General features: G+C 44.8%; 1 protein-coding gene and 1 long non-coding RNA gene across 5 annotated transcripts in view; both read right to left on the minus strand.

Moving 5' to 3' along the window:
• Efcab11 (EF-hand calcium binding domain 11) overlaps positions 1–17,603 on the minus strand; it is a 163,590-nt gene that overhangs the window by 11,375 nt on the left and 134,612 nt on the right. The gene's annotated exons all lie outside the window — the stretch shown is intronic.
• Positions 6,960–9,380, minus strand: LOC121822451 (uncharacterized). 2 transcript variants are annotated; one of them, XR_006063572.2, is made up of 3 exons: positions 8,011–9,380; positions 7,619–7,813; positions 6,960–7,221 (listed from the first exon to the last, which is right to left on the minus strand). It is a non-coding gene; the product is annotated as an uncharacterized LOC121822451 (long non-coding RNA). The 2 variants fall into 2 exon arrangements; XR_013044618.1 differs by having other exon boundaries at positions 6,960–7,813.

Raw genomic sequence — 17,603 nt, forward strand, 5'->3', positions numbered from 1 at the left:
TAAAGCCATTTCTATTTCAAATAATCACTTCAGCTGAGACATCCAGTATCATCTTGAACTTGATTATGAGATAAAAGAAATGGGACAGAGATAGCAATCATTTAATCTCTTAAGAACAGCTATTCTGAAGAGCTTTTCACTCCACGTTCAATAGATTTCTAGCAGGTTGTGATCTGGCTAGAAAGAAAGCATAATGATGAGGAAAATTATGTTTTCAATAACACATGCTCTTACAGTACGAGTCTGTCCACAAAGGAGGCAATCAAATGAACTCTGACCACTTTAACAGATGGCGTAATGGCTCCGTGCACAGATGCGGCCTCCCTGAAAGCAACAAGTTCACATCCTTGACTGGAGGTTTCGGAATGAGCTGAACTTTCAAGTGTAATGCAGGAAAGATTACCCAGTGCCAGCCGAGAGTGCGAGTATGAGTGGGTTCAGGGGCTCCCAGAGATGGGCTGGAAGAATACAGCTTAATGAGCTTGATTTTGCTAATGCAACAAATAGAGTTGGAGCTGAAGTGTGAACTACAAACACTAAGCCATTTGTAGACGCCCCGCTAATAACACCAGCGGCCACTGTTTGGTGGTAAGCTTGCCTTGCAAAACCACACTGCCTTGGAGTCAGAAAAAGGCCCGCTTGTCAAACAATGCTTATTTTCTCTGATATGGATGTTTTCAAGTAGAATATATTTTTAATAAGATGCAACAGAAGAATAGTAGAAGTTTGTTTACTTGTTCATTTTAAAAGAAATTCAATAAATCTAACCTAAAATTCATCTGGAAAAACAAATATTCCTTAAGAGTCAGAACTGAAAAAAATAATAATGATGTTGAACCAAAAATACGAGTCCTCAGTAATTAAAACAGTCTGATCATTTATGAATCAGCAAGCAATAAGCAAAATACAGCATTCTGAAATATGATACACGGATTTAGCAAAGATCACGAGAGACGTTTGGAGTCAGTGGGATGAAACACGTCTGTAAGAGCCGAAGCTTCGGTAACTGGACGCATAGCTTGGGATGGGGAACTCATGTAACAGTACAGCCTGCTTGCCAAGAAAAGTCTCCTTTCCGCGCTACAGTATGGCAGTGAGGCTACATTTCCAGCCTCCCTATAAGTCCAGCAACCAGGAGACTGAGCAATGGTATGTTACTAGAATGCCATGTTTCACAGAAGGGTCTAGCCCATTGTCAACCTCCAGGGACTGTGGCATGGCCAGATTCTGAAAGACACTCTCATCCGGGGTCAGCAAAGACTCACCAGAAATCCAAGTTATTTGTTCCATACAGCTTGGTTATAGAAAATTTACTGTAAAACTATGAGAAGTCAGGTTTTATCTACACACCCCCCCCCCCAAGTAAAGGAGAATATAAAAATTTTTAGTTTTAAATAATCCATTTGGGAAAGTAGATTTTACACTTCAGCCCATTTCTCAGGGATGTGCATGAGTGGGTTGATAGGAGATTTGGCTTTAGTTCAGCATAATTATAATACATTATTTATGTTTCATTTTTAGCATGCTCCTAGCATTTAGAAATTCTGGGCCTGTACACAATAATAAACAACATGAAACAGAATCGCATTTCATAATGAAATAATTTCCTCAAATTATCAGAAGTATTCTACTAATGAAGGTTCCCTATTACCAAAAAGTCACACCAAATGGGACGACCATGGATTTTTAACAAGATTTCGATCCAGAGAGAAGAGAGGTCCAGAGGGCATTACAAGCATTTAGAAAATTATGGCATACGATATGGCCAATCACATCCTAGGACAAAAGCGAGGGGCCCCGGTCAAAGTGCAAGAGGGGACATTCAAAGACTGGCCCCTGGACACGCTTCCTCATTGAACAGCTGGAAAAGCCCCCTCCTCGCCTCCAGCGGCACTGGGGCCTCGAACTAGCTAAGTCAGCATCACGCCACCTCGCGGTGACACTCGCCCTCTTTTATTTTGACACATAGTTTCGTGGAGCCCAGGTTGGCCTTGGACTCCAGATCCTTCCCTATTAGCTTCCTGGCGACTGCAGGCGCGGGCGTGTTTTCTATACCTCCAATAATTCTCCAAGCTGGTGTGGAGGCGGAGGAAAGAGAGGAGCTGTAGCCTAGGGCCGACTCGGGGATGGCCGATGACCTTCCTGCACCCCATCCAGACAGGCCTCTCCCCTGCAGCCTAGCACTGAGCTTCCTGCTGAGGCTGGCAGAGCACTTGCCTTGGAGTGAGGAGGAGACGGCTCTCTGAGGCTCTAGGCAGAGAACACACACTGGCTCAGCAGGGGTTTCAATAATGTGCAAATCACAGGGGGACATTAGAGATGTTGGGGGGCCCTTCCTAGCCTTGGGAAGAGACTGCTCTCCCATAAATTGCCACACTAATACCGATTTCAGGGATTCAAATTACTGGCCCGATCCAGCATGACATTTTCTGCCCATTATCTAGTTCCTCCTGCCTCCAGGCAGGGCCACATCATTGATTACGGAGCGTTTCAGCCACTAAAAAAGATCACGCTCATCATTAAGGACATTAAGTGTTGATCTGTGCTGGCTAAGTGACTTAAAAGGTTCGTGCCCTTCTAGTAACAACTCCAAGAGGCCATTTCAGGATATTTATTAAACAAATTAAGTATTTACATTATGCTCAAGCACAGAGGCACAGCACTTGAGTATGAGGGTATCAGAAAACAAAACCAAGAGACTGTGTGGGAGAAAAACCCAGCTTGTTTGCTCTCCTGGACGAGGGGGCAGAGGAACCGCCAAATGTTTGGGGAAGAGGCTGAACTGGGCAGGTCTTGATGGTTACCTGCCTCCCAGTGCACCCTGTCTCCAGACATTTTCCTTATAGAGACTATGGCCTACTAACGACGTATCGAGAAAGCCTGGGAGGATTTCAGGAAATCTTCAAAACCTAAGCAATCCAGGAAATGGAAATGTCTCCCTGTTTCCCCACGCTCCATATTATTAGTGCCATCATCATTCTAAAGCTGCTCTGCGGAGTGCTTTTCTCATCCTGTGGTCCGTAGACAAAGGAACCCAGGCTTCTTTGATATAGTGGCAGTCCACGAGGGCTGGCCCATCTCCGTGGTTGTGAGTGTTCTTCCTCCTCCGCCTACGGAGCACTCAATGGGCAGGAACGGTGCTGTGCCCAGGACTCAGCCCAGCGGCTGGCTGGTCCACAGTGCTGTTTAATGAGGATGTGTTGACTCCATGAATGGATGCATAGAAGAGTCTGTAGATGGGAGGGAAAAAACACAGCTTTCCATGCATGTTGCTGTTGCTGAACCTGATGGAAGCCATTCAAAGAACGGCTTATTTCGGCTCATGGTTTCTGATGGGACAGGTGTGGTGTCAGGAGCCTGAGGCAGCTTGTCAGATGGTACCCACAGTCAGGCTGCAGAGAGTCAGGCCGCTGCTCAATTCACTCTCTCTTTTGGGACCCCACGGAACAGTGGCCGTTACATTCAGGGCAAGTCTTCTGATCTCAATGAGTCCAGTCTAGACAAGCCCTTACAGACATGCGCAGAGAACTATCAGATGATGTGCAGAGCAGGCTGTGCCTTGCCCTGGGTGACTCCATCCTGGGTAACATTGTCAAGGTGAAAGGACCCTGCACTTTGTACAAATAAGCAAACCCCAGACATTGGGAGCAATTCAATGCCTGGACTTTCCCACAGTTATCAAGACACACAGCAGAACATGGTAAAATGAAAAACTACTAACACCATATGTTGGACACATTGAACATTAAGAACTTAACAAACCAGACCAAAGACACACAGGATGTGTTCACATCAGCCCACAGTGTGGACCACTCAACTATTCCTTTGTTATAGACCACGCTGGTGTATGAGTCATGGCTTTGGCTCAGAAGATGACCAACAGTAAACCCTGAGGGGACCCCAGGCTCAGTGTGCTCCCCACCACCACTGCCCATTTCATGCCGTTCAGACAGCTCACCTGAACACCTTCGCTGCTGGCTTGTGAAGCTGGGATCTGACATTCCGCACTGACTGTATTGCTCTGCCTTTCCCTACCCGGTGGCAATCCCGGGAAGGGCCATGTGTGACTGGAGGTCAGAGTATTGGTAATGGACCTTGGAACAGGACAAAGAGCTTGTGCTTGCTGTGGATAGAACACCAAGGCAAGTCAGGAACGTGTGGGAAAGGGGAGCCAGCGGAACTGACTGAGCGGTAGCGGCCTGGTGGCCGTCGACCAGTGCCATCACTCATTCACAACGGATGACAAGTCGGCATTGTTGTAAGCCGTCAAAGCTGTGGTAATTTGTTACAACCACACAGCAAACTGATACAAGGGAGAGAGTGAATATAGTTTGGGATAATTTTACGTTTGTCAAGTCTTTGATGCAAAGAATACAGCCATTTGGAAACATTCATCCATAGTCATTCACCTAACGTGTTAGATGATCCTTAAAAATCCCTTTACCTCTCATGACCTCAGTTTTACTATCTATAAAGAGAAAATACATTTAAGCTTGGTTCATTTCAAAGCTCAGTGCTTATGAGCTGGGGAAGGAAGGAAGATACTTTTCCGTTATATACCTGCCAGTACTTGGCAAACACCGAGGACAAAGTGACATTATACACAGTGATCTGCACAAAAGAAGGAACGGGTTCCATTTTTTAAAAGAACTCAAAATAAAAGAATCTGGGAATATCTTAATAAGAAACGTGTTGAACTTGCAGAAAGAAAACTACAAAATTCCACCGAGACACATAAAGGGGTATTGGAAATCGTGAAGGGACGTGCAGTATGTGTTCCTGGATGGGAGGCATGAACGCTGTAAAGATGCCAAATTCTTCCCAATTAATTTGTAGGTGGAATGTAATTTTCATCAAAACCCCAGAGGAGTTTTGGAGTGTCACAAAAAAATGATTCTACCGTTCATCGGGAAAACAAACAAGTAAGCAAGCAAGCAGAGCTGAAAGCGACCTGAAAACAAAGAAGAATTAGGTTTAGAGTTTGTCCTAAGAAATGGGGTGGGATATGTGTGTTTCTGGAGCAGGAAAAGGGGCAAGAGGCAAAACAGCCTGGACAGGTATCCATATATGTAAAAGAACTGAATGTAAAACACAGGCTTTGGACAACAACACAAAAACAAAGAAATAAAAAAAACAAAGCCAACTCACACATAAGCACATAAGACAGATAACATGCACACACACACACACACACACACACACACACACACACACACACACACACATACATCATGGGAAACTGGCCAGCCACAACCACTTAGAAACTCTTCACCCCACACTATGTACCAAAATAAATTTCAAATATATGGAAGTGCTAAACAATTTTAAAATTCATACCAACCAAGAAAAAGCAAGTGGATCGGAACCTAGTCTGAAGGCCAGAAAAACTTCCTTAGTATAAATATGGCAGAATAAACTACAAAAGAAAAAACTACAGATCTGACCAAACGCCAAGTTAACACGGGCCTGGTGAGATGGCTTGGCTTGCTGCCAAGCCCGATGACCTGAGTTCTGTTCCTGGGACCCACACGGTGGAAGGAGAGAATTAATTCCTGCAAGTTGTCTACTGACTTCCACAAGTATGCCCACACACTCACACACATAAAAATAAAATGAGCAATGATGTAACAAAACCAAAAAGGTAAAACATCTGCACATCGAGAAGCCATTGTGAAAATGAGATGAAAACAATAAACTCGAAAGCCAGTTGTAATGAAAACAGAAACAGGAAGAAGGGACTCGGAAGGCACAGTGGCTATGAAGGGGAAATGGGAAAAACCAGTGGGAGGGACTTACCTGGGGGGGGGAGGGAGGGAGGGCAACGGGAAGGAAGAGAGGGATAAGTAGCACTAAGGATGCTTTAAAAAGCCACAGGGAATTATATCACGGTTACTTCAAATTACATATACTACACATATATGTGTATGTACACACACACACACACACACACACACACACTGCTCCTTCCTCCCAAATACAGACTGACAAAAACCCCAGAGCCATGGGAAACCTCCCTTCTAGCTGCTGGTTGGGGAGCCCAAGAGACCCCTGAACAATTGAGGCTACTGTTGTTGCTCTGAGTTCCTCCCAGACAGAAGTGAGATCCTGTTGCTCACAACAGCACAGACTTTGGACACGGGACTTGGAGGAACCGGTCTGAATCTGGCCCGGAAGCCTCCTTCCTGAGGACTAGCTCTCATAGTATTGGAAGGAGCTGTGCAGTCTCCCAAGGGAGAAAAGGAGCTGATAGTCCTGTTCAGCTGTATCATCTACAAACTATAACAAATAACCAGCGTGGCAAGACATTCCTAGGGGGCAGTAGTGGCACTGATATACTGGGGGATAACCAACAGCTACCCAAGTGGACTTCAAACCCACTCAGTCGGAGGAAATTGACATCCAGTGCTGTAAAATCGGCTGTGGCTGGTGAGCCATGGAACCTAGAGGAGAGCCTATCACTGCCACTTTCCCAAACCCGTGTGATCTCTAACCGAATTCTTCTTCTTAATTAATTAATTAATTAATTAATCTAACCGAATTCTTCATACTGACCCTTCTATCTCCAGAGAAGTGCAGCTCTCGCCCCTCACCAAAGGAGCTTCTTTTTGTAGCCAACAGAGACGACTACAGAGGTCCACACTGGCCGAAATGTAGAGATCATCTGACTGTAATGTCTGCAGTTAAGGCTCAGGGGATGAAAAGACTGTCAGTGCCAGAGGACCATGATATCTGCTGTAAGAGAGTCTCTCTCCAAGAAAAAAAAAAAAAGACGCAAAGTGGGGGGCGGGGTGGAGTGTGGACCTGGGAGGCGTGGGGGGTTGGTGAATACGATCAAGACACATTGTATGAAATTCTCAAAGAATTAATGAAAATTAAAAAAAAATAGACCCGTAAATATTCTAAGGGAGATAAAATGGGCAGAAGATACAAATAGACACTTTAGAGAAACAAGAAAGAGCTAGTAGGCATGTGAAAACTTTTAATATTATCCGTAATCAGTAAAATAAAACACAAAAGTGAAGTGATGTTTTCCCATCAAGTTAGCAAAGATCTGAAAATAAATCAGGTCCAATCGACAGTAAGAGGACAGGGAAAGGCACACGCCGTGGGGCTAGGGCAGTGGGATCCATTAATCAGGCCACCGGACAAGACCCGCCAGAACCACAACGATGATGAAGTAAGCCCAGCTCTCTAATGCTGTATGTCAACATCTAGAAACTTCTGTGAAAATAATCAGAAAATACAGAAACATATGCTTATTGTCGGGCTATTTATAGAGCAAAGCCGACATTGATTGAAAGGCACAGTGCACAAAGCTCCTCTAGCTCATTTTAACAAGAGAAAACTTGGACACACACAAAAAAAGAAAGAACCAAAATGTGAACAGTCATCACTTTGGTTGGGCAGAAATGTTTTGTTCTTTCTTCAGACTTTTCCCTAGTTCCAGAATATTTCCTAAGGTGCACTTGGTACCACAGTACACGCACACGAACACCTCTTCCCATTTTGTGAGGCCAGTGTCTACAGGCGACAGCCGAGGGAACACTGGTATTTGGTGAAATCATCCTGAGAGTGATGGACAACAAAGGAGAAGGCAGTTATCACTCAGCGGCCTTACATGATACGAGCTTATGAAGACGGGATGAAAGAACAGAGGCTCGGACAGAACTTCTCTGGGAACATTTGACAGAGGAGGGATGCTGTCTTGGGACTGCTGTGCACATCCTTCTGTGGCAGTAGTTTCCTCCACAGACTACATGACTCACTGGGAGTCGTTAGTAACAGGTACAGGAGGTTTCACTGAAGACAGGTTCTGGGGGAGAGAGAAAAAACAGCGAGACTGCTTCCAAGAATCCCGAGCCAAACGGCAGGCATGAAAACAACGGAGAGCCTGTGTTCAGTGCTATGCGCTCTGGATCAGAGATGCCCTGAGATCAGACTGTCCCCTGCTTCATTGTGCCCACCCTTCCACTCCCCAAAGGGGAGCTGTGTCCAGGGCTTCACACCTACCAGCACCCGAGGTCTGGTATCCTGGGAGAAAGGCCTCCGCTAACCTGCGTGTTGTGCTTCCAAATCCCAGCTCTCTCCCGGGAAAATGACTCACGGTCATTTTCTTCAAGGGACCTTGGAGGATAGCCCAGCCCACTCTGCAGTTTACAAATGAAGCTGGTCTCAGAAGCACAAAGCTACTTTCCCAACTAGGACAGGAAACCAGGTCCCAGCGCTCTTCCGTCAAGTTCAAAAAAAGAATTATCCTTTCCTCTTTGGAGATAATCAAGAAGCAGGTGACCTGTGCCCTGCAAATCATCATGCCACCTCGTGTCATGTGACCTTTGAAATCCAAACCAACAACTTCACACGGGAGCTAGGGAAATTCAGAAAAGGACAGAGAGAAAATGAGGTGCTCACTAAGAAAAAAATATTTTAGGGCTAAGGTGAGATGGGTAAATGTGCTCGTCATCAAATCTGATGACCTGAGTTCACTCCCTGCGACTCACATGGTACGAGACAACTGACCCCTGAACATTGTCCTCTGACCTCCACACGCATGCCATGACATGTATACCTGTATTTACACAAATATCATAAACTCACACACACAACAGTAATGAATAAAATAGTTCAAAAAAAGAGGATAAATAGAAGGAGAAATCTGGGAGAAAGAAAGAGGAGCTAGCAGCCAGAGGAGGGGCCAGAGAAGGGGAGGACATCGGGGGCCAGTCTCCCAGTTACACAACCAGCAAGCCATGGAGTAAGATTTACGGAAGTAGAACAGGAAAAGCCCAGAGGCCAAAGGTAGACAGGATGATTTAAAGTCAAGGAAAGCTGGCTAGAAACTAAGCCAAGCGGCTGGGCATTCATAATTAAGTGTAAGCCTCCATGTGTGATTTATTTGGGAGCTAGGTGGCGGGCCCTTCCAAAAAAGAGTAAAATACTAACAACAGCACTTCCCAGATACAAACTCTGGCCTTTCAGAGAGCCTAAGACCCAAGTCAAAAATCCATCTCCGTCCCACTTTACATAGAAAGAAAAGCTAGGTTGTAGGATAGTGCCGGCCATCGGAAAGCTGTGTCCATGTCTGCCTGTGGTGCTAGAGATGAGGGGGGACCCTTAAACCCCACCCCCAACTTCTTGGCCATTCTGAGCTGAAGTGGGGATGGGGGCATAAATCTGGAGTTAGGATCATTTTATTAAGCAGTCATCCCCAAAGCTTTTTCCATAGCCATGCAGAATTCTGGGGCGAGTGAGTCACAAAGATCTGGGCCCTGAACTTGGCAATCCCTACATCACATTACATGTCCTCCCCAGAGCTCCAAAACACAGCACAGGGAAGCATTCTCATAACCCAGGGGAGGGAAAAGAAAGCACAAAACATTGCAAAACAGTGCTTGAAAATGACGTAGCAAGTGTGCATTGGAAAACTTTCCATTAGAGGTCTTAATTATGTTTTTCCCTCACAGATGCGGGATCGTGCTTAAGAAAAGAGCCCGTTAGCAAGACTTGAGTTTACCAGGAGCAGTGATATCATAATGAGAGGAATTTCATTATGAAATCTGTCTTAATTAATACTACATAGACAGCTATAAATCAGAGTGGGGAGCAAGGGTGAGGAAATGAACTATGTTCCTGGAACCTTCTGGAGATTACAGTTATGACTGATTTGGTGGTTTAATTAGAAAAACAGAATTCAAGAAAGACAGAACAAAGGCAAAGGAGAATGAGAAGGTTTGAGATGGAGCTGATATGGGAGAACGCAAAGTCTGCAAGAGCTTCGGGGCACCCGGTCCTGAGAGCCACTCAAACGGGAAATCTTTCAAAGTTTGGAACAAAAGATTAAAAAAGGAGTGTGTTTCAAAATGGAAAGTCACCACAGTGGAAACATGCTCTCCGCACGAAGCAGGCAGTCTGTTCTTAGTATGTCTCACGAGTGCTTGTAACAGTCACTGGCATGTTAAAAGGACTAAAAGGAACTTTGGGGCTGGAGAGAGGGTCCAGTGGGTAAAGCGACTGCTGAGGACCTGAGTTCAGATCCCAGCACCCATGTTAAAAAGCCAGTGTGCCTATAATCCCAACACTGTGGGATGGGGACAGGGAGATCCTGGGGGCCTGCCGGCTAGCCAGTCTGTCTGAATCTGTAAGGTTCTGCGAGAGACTGCCTCATGACACAAGGTCGAGATGTGATTGAGAAAGATATTCCCACGTCAAACTTCGGCTTTCACACGGGGGTAGGGGGTGGGGAGGGAAGGAAGCGGGGCGGGGGGGGGGGGGAGGGGGGGGAATAAGACACACATTCCAGACTTTCAATTTCTGAGAAGCAAAGGAAACAAACCTGGTGAAATAAAACGCCAGTGCCACTCTCCATGCAGGCAGGTAGTAGCGGTGGAGCAGCCAAGCACGGACCATCCTTCATTCCCAGCCCCGGGGACTGATCACAGGGCCTCATCGAATTAGGTCACTAACTCTCCCACCGAGCCAGATCTGCAGCCCCTTCTTCACTATGTACTCTGAGACAGGGTCCCGTTGGTCGCCTCCGCTGACCTTGAACTTGTTTTGAAGCCCAGGCAGGACATGAACTTTTGACCTTCCTGCTTTGGCCTCCTAAGTGTCTAGGATGGCAGACACTCTTTATCCCGAGTTTTATTTGCTAAACTGTGAGGAGGTCTTTGCCATTGTGATCAGCAGGGAAACCAAATCAGGGAAATCAACACAAAGGAAGATCACCAATGATTTGTCGGTTGGCTGTGTGATACAGTCCCTAGTGACTGCCCAGAAATACTGATCTACATAGAATTTTAGGAACTTCAGAATTCAGAAGCAGAAAATATATTCTAAAAGTAAAAAAAAAATATTTTTCTGTAACAACTGTTAAATTTTCACTTTGAAGCTAGATTTCACTTGTAATGATGACAACTATAAGTGTATTAACACATTTGTATTGACTATCTACTTGGAAACCTAGCATCAACCCAAGAAAAATGACACTATAAACATTTTTATGGAAAAATAAAATATTGCAAACATCATAATTTTTCAAGTTAATTTACATATTTAATACATTTAGGTAATTTAACAGCATATTTTATTACATAGAAAACTCTGGAATTCATATCAGAGACTAACGCAGAGAATAAGAAAGAACTTGTCATAGAAGATACCAGAATGAGTCACAAAGCAATCCACACGAAAAGCACATGGCTGGCTTTGAAACTCTAGATCGATGGGATGAGGAAGAGAATTTAGAAACAGGATCATGGGTAATACAAAGATTTAATACATGAAAACTTCATTGTGAAAGTAAGAACTGTTGAGTTCACGCAGCCCAGGATGACCTTGAATTCCCCATCCTCTTGCCTCAAGCCTTCCAAGGGCTGGGATTACAGGCACACACTACCATGTCAGATGCGTTTCTAAACAATGTTCAGAAACAGAAGTTTATACTTTTCTTTTTTTGGTTTTTCGAAACAGGGTTTCTCCATGTAGTTTTGGTGCCTTTCCTGGATCTCTCTCTGTAGACCAGGCTGGCCTCACAGAGATCCGCCTGGCTCTGCCTCTGGAGTACTGGGATTAAAGGTGTGCACCACTGCTGCCCGGCTACACTCATTTTTAAGTCACAAAATAAAATAAAATTCAGAGTCAAAAATTTTAACATAAGATTTCCCAAATTCAGAAGAAAAATACTTGCTATTTTAAAATACAGAACACATTACAAGTATATTGCAGATGTGGTAAGGGGGCTGAACCCAGGGCTTTGAACATGCTAGGTAAGCAACACCCTTAGCCCTCAACAAGACATTTCACAAGAACCTATGGGTCAAAGAAGAAAACATATAGAGAAGTACAAGGTCTCTTGAATTAAATGACATGAAAATACACTATATGAAAACCTGTGGCATGTGGGTAAGGCAGCACTTGAGTCTGAAATGTCCCTCAAAGACTCATCAGATGAAGAAGGCTTGGGGCTCAGGACAGCGACATTTTATGGCCAGGCTTTGGGGAAGCGATTGCATCATTGGTCTCTGATGTCATCTGTGGATTGCTCTACGCTTACAGCAACTGAATGGATCAGGAGGTGGTGGGAACCAGGAGGTGAACCACCCTCCTGGGTAGGGGAGAAGCATGCCTGGGAATGGTATAGCCTGTCTCGAGTACCTCACCCTGCTTCCTTGCCATCCTTGCTAAGGCTTCGCCATGTTCCCTGACATGATGCTCTGATTCTTCATGACCACGTGGCCACGGATGGAAGGCTTAAACTGTGAGGCAAATATAAAGCTTTCCTCCCTTAAGTCAATTTTTTAAGGTACCTTTGTCAAGTGAAGAAAAGCCAATTAACAGATATATATATATATATATATATATATATATATATATATATATATATATATATAATGCTTCTGAAAGAAATGGAGAAAAATGAAAAGATTAAAATCAGTGGTTAAAATAGCCATTTGAAGACAAAAAATGCGAAGCAAGTAAATAAAAATAAGTACAAAGAAATAATAACAGACAAATCAATGAAACAGAACATGGAAAACGAAGAGAAAATAAATGAAACAGGATGATGGTTCTTCTCAAAGATCGGTGAAATTGATAAACCGGGGAAAGAGTAGCACCTCTGTACTAAGACTGAAAGTAATTCAGGGGCTGGAAATGCAGCTCGGTGCAGAGCGCTTGCCTAGCATGCACGCAGCCCTGGGGTCAATGCCCAGTGCCACACAAGATAGGAGCGGTGGAGGTGGAGGCAGGAAGATCAGACGGATCCTAGAGTTACTGAACTCCAGGAGGAGGCCAGAGAGTTGGCTCAGGGGCTAAGAGCACTTTTTGCTATTGCAAATGGCAAGGGCTTGGTTCCCAGCACCCACACGGTGGCTCACAGCCCCCTGTGACTCCAGGCCCGAGGGCATCTGGTGCCCTCTTCTGAACGGCTCAGGCACCAGGCTTGTGCATAGTGCACATCCACCCACCCAGACAAAACACTCATACACACAAATAATAAATTTTAAAAACGTAAAAAATACTAGGAGGGAATGTATATGATTTGTACTAATAATTCTGAATTTAGGTGAAATGGAGAATTTTATTTTACATTTCATTTCTTAAGAAAGTGCAATATGACTTAAGTAGGGCAACATGTCAAAATACGTTAAATGAGGTTGGCCGGGTATCTGGGCATTTTACCTTCTGTATGCTTAAAGTGTCCTAACTGGAACTAAAAGTTAATGAAAGGATAATTATTTCCCAGGATTCTTCATTCACTATTACTGGTTGCTCTAGCTTTTTTTTGTTTTTGTTTGTTTGTTTGTTTTTCTGTGATAAATACTATGACCAAAAGCCACTTAGGGAGGAAGGCACTCAAGACAGGCGCTTTGAGGCAGAGGCCATGGAGAAACATTGTTTGCTCGGCTACCTTTCTTACACAGCCCAGGCCCTTTCTGCCTAGGGGTGGCGCCGCCCACAGTGGGATGTACCCTCCTACATTAATTAACAACTAAGAAAACGCCCCCACCCCCAAACATGGCTGTGGGCCAATCTGATCTGGGCAATCCTTCATTTGAGATTTCCTCTTCCCAGGTGACACAGGTCTGCAGCAAGTTGTCAGCTGAAGTCAAATATGACACCAATCATGGACTAAGGTGACAGGAATTGGTACAGGGGCCTAAGAATACGGTGACTAAGATAAAGACACATCTGTCTTAATGGAATGCAGTTCTGTGAGGATAGACGAGTAAGTATACAGATAATATTTATATATGTAAGAATGGTGAGAAGCAGTCACGCACAGAAGAGGATACGAGCCCTAAGAAAAGAGAATTCTATTATAAGGGATCCCCAGGGCAGAGACAGCTAGGCAGACAGGACTATAGAGAAGAGGGAAACAGCTTGAGACGAGGTCAAAGGGGTTAACTTTTATTGGAAATGCAGCAGGACATCACTGGAGGTCTCGAGCACAGGCGTGTTTGGCTTTTTAAGGTCCTTTGGCCGCTGTATAAAAATGGATTATAAACTGGGTAAACTGGGCCTGGGAAGTTGCTACAAAATCACATGTGAGAAAAGAGGCCAGTAGCAGTGGAGATGAGGAGTGGAAACATGTGAGACTTGTCACATCTGACTTCTACAGTGTGTGTAGGTTTGAGCTTATATTTTTTTCCTACCAAATGTGAACAGAGTTAGAACTACCTATCTCGTGCCTCTCCTAGACATCACTATTACCGTTGTAACAGTCAACTGCAGCAGCCACCTGGTCCAGTGGGCTACTTGCTCCAGGCACTTCATCACCATCAGCCACAGGGGACGGTGTGATTAATCATGATGTCACTGCCTGACACAGATTACTAACGCTTCATCGTGGGCTGGCGAGCCGCTGCTGAGCATGGCATTTGGGACGCCATTCCCAGACCACCTGGGACCACCATGGTGCCACTGATTCTATCAGCTGGGGATCAAAGCTAATTTAAGAGAAGGGATTTTTTGTAAGAAATGGGCTAGATAGACAGGTAACAGGGAGCTAAGAAGGCAATCCTGCAGTCAGTTTTTCAAGAAAGTAGTAACTATTACTTCACGAAGCGTTTTTTCAAGAAAGTATAACTATTAATTCATGAGGCCTCCATCATCTTTAGGACCAAAGAAATAAAGGAAAGTGGGTGTTGTGAGGGCATGTGAGACCGCAAGGGGGTCCCAGGAGGCTGGAGCTGAGCTTTGGGTAAGGGGCTAGAAGAGGAAGCTGTTCATCGTCAATGGAATACAATATACTGGAGAAAAGTGAGAAACCGGAAGGCAGCCGCAGAGGAGCAGAGTGAAGAACCACTGTGTTATGGTGACCCTCAGGGAACAGCAAGTAGACTGGAAGGGGCAAGGGCGTCTCCCTCCTCCTACCACCTGGAGCCGCGCCTCAGGGAGAAGGAACCGAAGGAGAAGGCTGGCAAAGGAGAGATGTGTTTCTGAGAGCCTCGCTGAGTATGTAGGGTGGTCTGATGCTGAAAGGCGACACTTAATAACCCACCCAGCCACTTTCTCCGCGCCCGTGTTTCCTGAAGCCGCCTTCTGGGGACTCCAGGCACAAACAGTCTCTGAATGCTTATGTCAGCACTGGAGCTACTTTCTGACCTGTGAACTAGTTCCCAAGAGCACACCTTCCATCTGTCCAAGCTGTTTCATGGGCAGGATTGAAACTAGAATTTTGTCTGTCTGTCTGTCTGTTTGTTTTATCAAAAGCCACTACTGTGGCTTGGATGTGGTATGTTCCCCAAATGGAGAAACGTGGTCCTCATTATCATGGTATTATTATTCTTTGTTTGGCAATATTATACACTTATGCGTAACATTCATCCCCAGGTACCTTTTCCCTTCTCATTCCCACCAATCTACTTCTTCCCAATGGGCCCATTCCTACACTCATATCCATCCATCCTCCCTCCTTCCCTCCCTCCCTCCCTCCCTCCCTCCCTCCCTCCCTCCCTCCCTCCCTCTCTCCCTCCCTCCCTCCCTACCTACCTCCCTCCCTCCCTCCCTCTTTCTTTTCAGGTCCTATGCAGGCAATCGGAGCTCCTATGTATGTGTTTGTGATTGCGTCAGCCATTTCCTGTCCTGAAGATGCTCCCACAGACTCCTCCCCACTTTTGGCTTCCACGGTCCTTTGACTCCCTCTCCTGCACTGTTTCCTGGGCCTTGGAAGGGGTGACACAGATGTCCCTTTGGGGGCGGAGCACTCCATCAAGTGCTTATTCCCTGTACATTTGGTCAGTTACGGGTCCCCAAGGCTTCTCTCGTCAGGCCTGAGAGCTGTGCTAGGCTATGGGCAGAAACATAATTTTCGAAAGGTAGCTTCGTTACATGTCCATTTGGCAAAATATCAGTAGAGATTCCCTGTGGCCTCTCTGGCCACAGAAGTTTGACCAGCTCTATAGCCTGAGGCATGCAGCTTGCAGCTCCCCATGCATTCACACAGTGGGAGTCCCCTGGACAGATCTGGCTGCCTAAGACTGGCCTTAACAAGCTCCAAACCACAAGCTCAAACACAGTTTTTTCCATGGCACCCAGTCTCCATCGTCTCGGTATAGCAGTATGAAAGGAACTAAGTCACCTCAGAGCTATGTGTCTAGCACAACAGCTGTTAGAAAAACATCAACTCAAGGGCCTGGGGATGTAGCTCTGTTGACAGGGTGGTTGCCTAGCACACACGAGGCCCTACCTAGGTTTGATCCTCAGCATTTCTTCAACTGGAAATGGTAGTGTGCACCTGTAAGCCCAGAACATGGGAGGGTGGAAGCAGCAGAATCACAAATTCAAGGCCGTCTTCCCCTTGGGGCTGCTCTGGGCTAAATGAGACCATGTTTCTAAATAACTAAACTTCCACTTGAGGTGTCTATTTGTGGGCTTTGGTGTACAACCAGCCACTGGGCTGTGCTTTCAGAGGAAAATCTGCAATGGTGAATGTATGACACTAGGTACAAGGGATAGATGTGGGCTAAAAGTCTCATCTGGGGCTATTTTTATCAGGTGATGTAGATGTACGTACACTCAGCTTTACTGACTGAGACTGTTTCAGGCTCAATGACTATTTTCCTGTTTGAAATGAAGTTACTAGATCATGGCTGGGCGTGGGAGATACTTGGAAGACAACTGTGATTGAGGAAAATCCTCAGTGTATACCAAGTCCCATGAGGCAATGCTCTTTAAACTTTCTGTGGAAGGAGATCCCTATTTAGACATTTCCAATCCATTGCTGATACTTTGAAAAAAATTACTATGGATGAACCGCTGAGAAAAAAATGAAGTAAAGAATACATTAAGAGTTGTGATTTTATAGTATTAGTTAAATAACCAGGGAATTTCATTGCAATAAATATGTTAAGGGGAACAAACAAATACTTTAAGGGTAAGCATAATATAGGGAAAATATAAATATGAAACTACATATTATTTTGTCCACTTAGGCAATAATATATGGGCTTTTTATTATACTTTCCATTTTTTCCATTTTAAGGAGGAAAGCTAGTCCTTATATTAAATGCTTATATAGCTTTGAACAAACACAGTAAGATTTAAAGTTTTTAATATGACAAATCAACTTGCTTTCTGCTCAACAATTTACTGAGTCTAGGTAAGACTGCCAATAAGATTCCTCTCAAGGGACAGTGCATATATAAACCGTTTCCATGCTTTACTTTAATAACAATATGAAATAAATGAGTCTCATAGAACAGAAGGGATTTTAGAGTAAAAAGGATTTTAGAGCAATTTCAGCCAGCTAAGTTTTTTTTTTTTAATTACCTAAAATAGAACAAGTACTACGACCTGAGCACTTCCTGAGTCCAAGGCCTCAGCAGGATCTATCTCAGCAATCTACCCTACACATTAACATTAGGGTAAATTACCTTTCCAAGAAAATAATGCACTCCGAATGCCTCAGCTATTAAAGGCGTAGATTTCTTTGGATGGAAAGAGGAATTGGGGGGAGCTTTCTCAGACCTAAAGTGTTCAGTGCTGGCTGTATCAAGACCATGCCCTTCACCGCTGATGACTGGTAGGTTTTAGGGCGCATGTCAGAACAAATGGTCCTTCCAAGCGCCTACGTATGTTTGTCCTTCCATCTTTCCTGCCCTTGA

Source organism: Peromyscus maniculatus, chromosome 14, assembly GCF_049852395.1.
Source record: "Peromyscus maniculatus bairdii isolate BWxNUB_F1_BW_parent chromosome 14, HU_Pman_BW_mat_3.1, whole genome shotgun sequence".
Taxonomy (NCBI): Eukaryota; Metazoa; Chordata; class Mammalia; order Rodentia; family Cricetidae; genus Peromyscus; species Peromyscus maniculatus.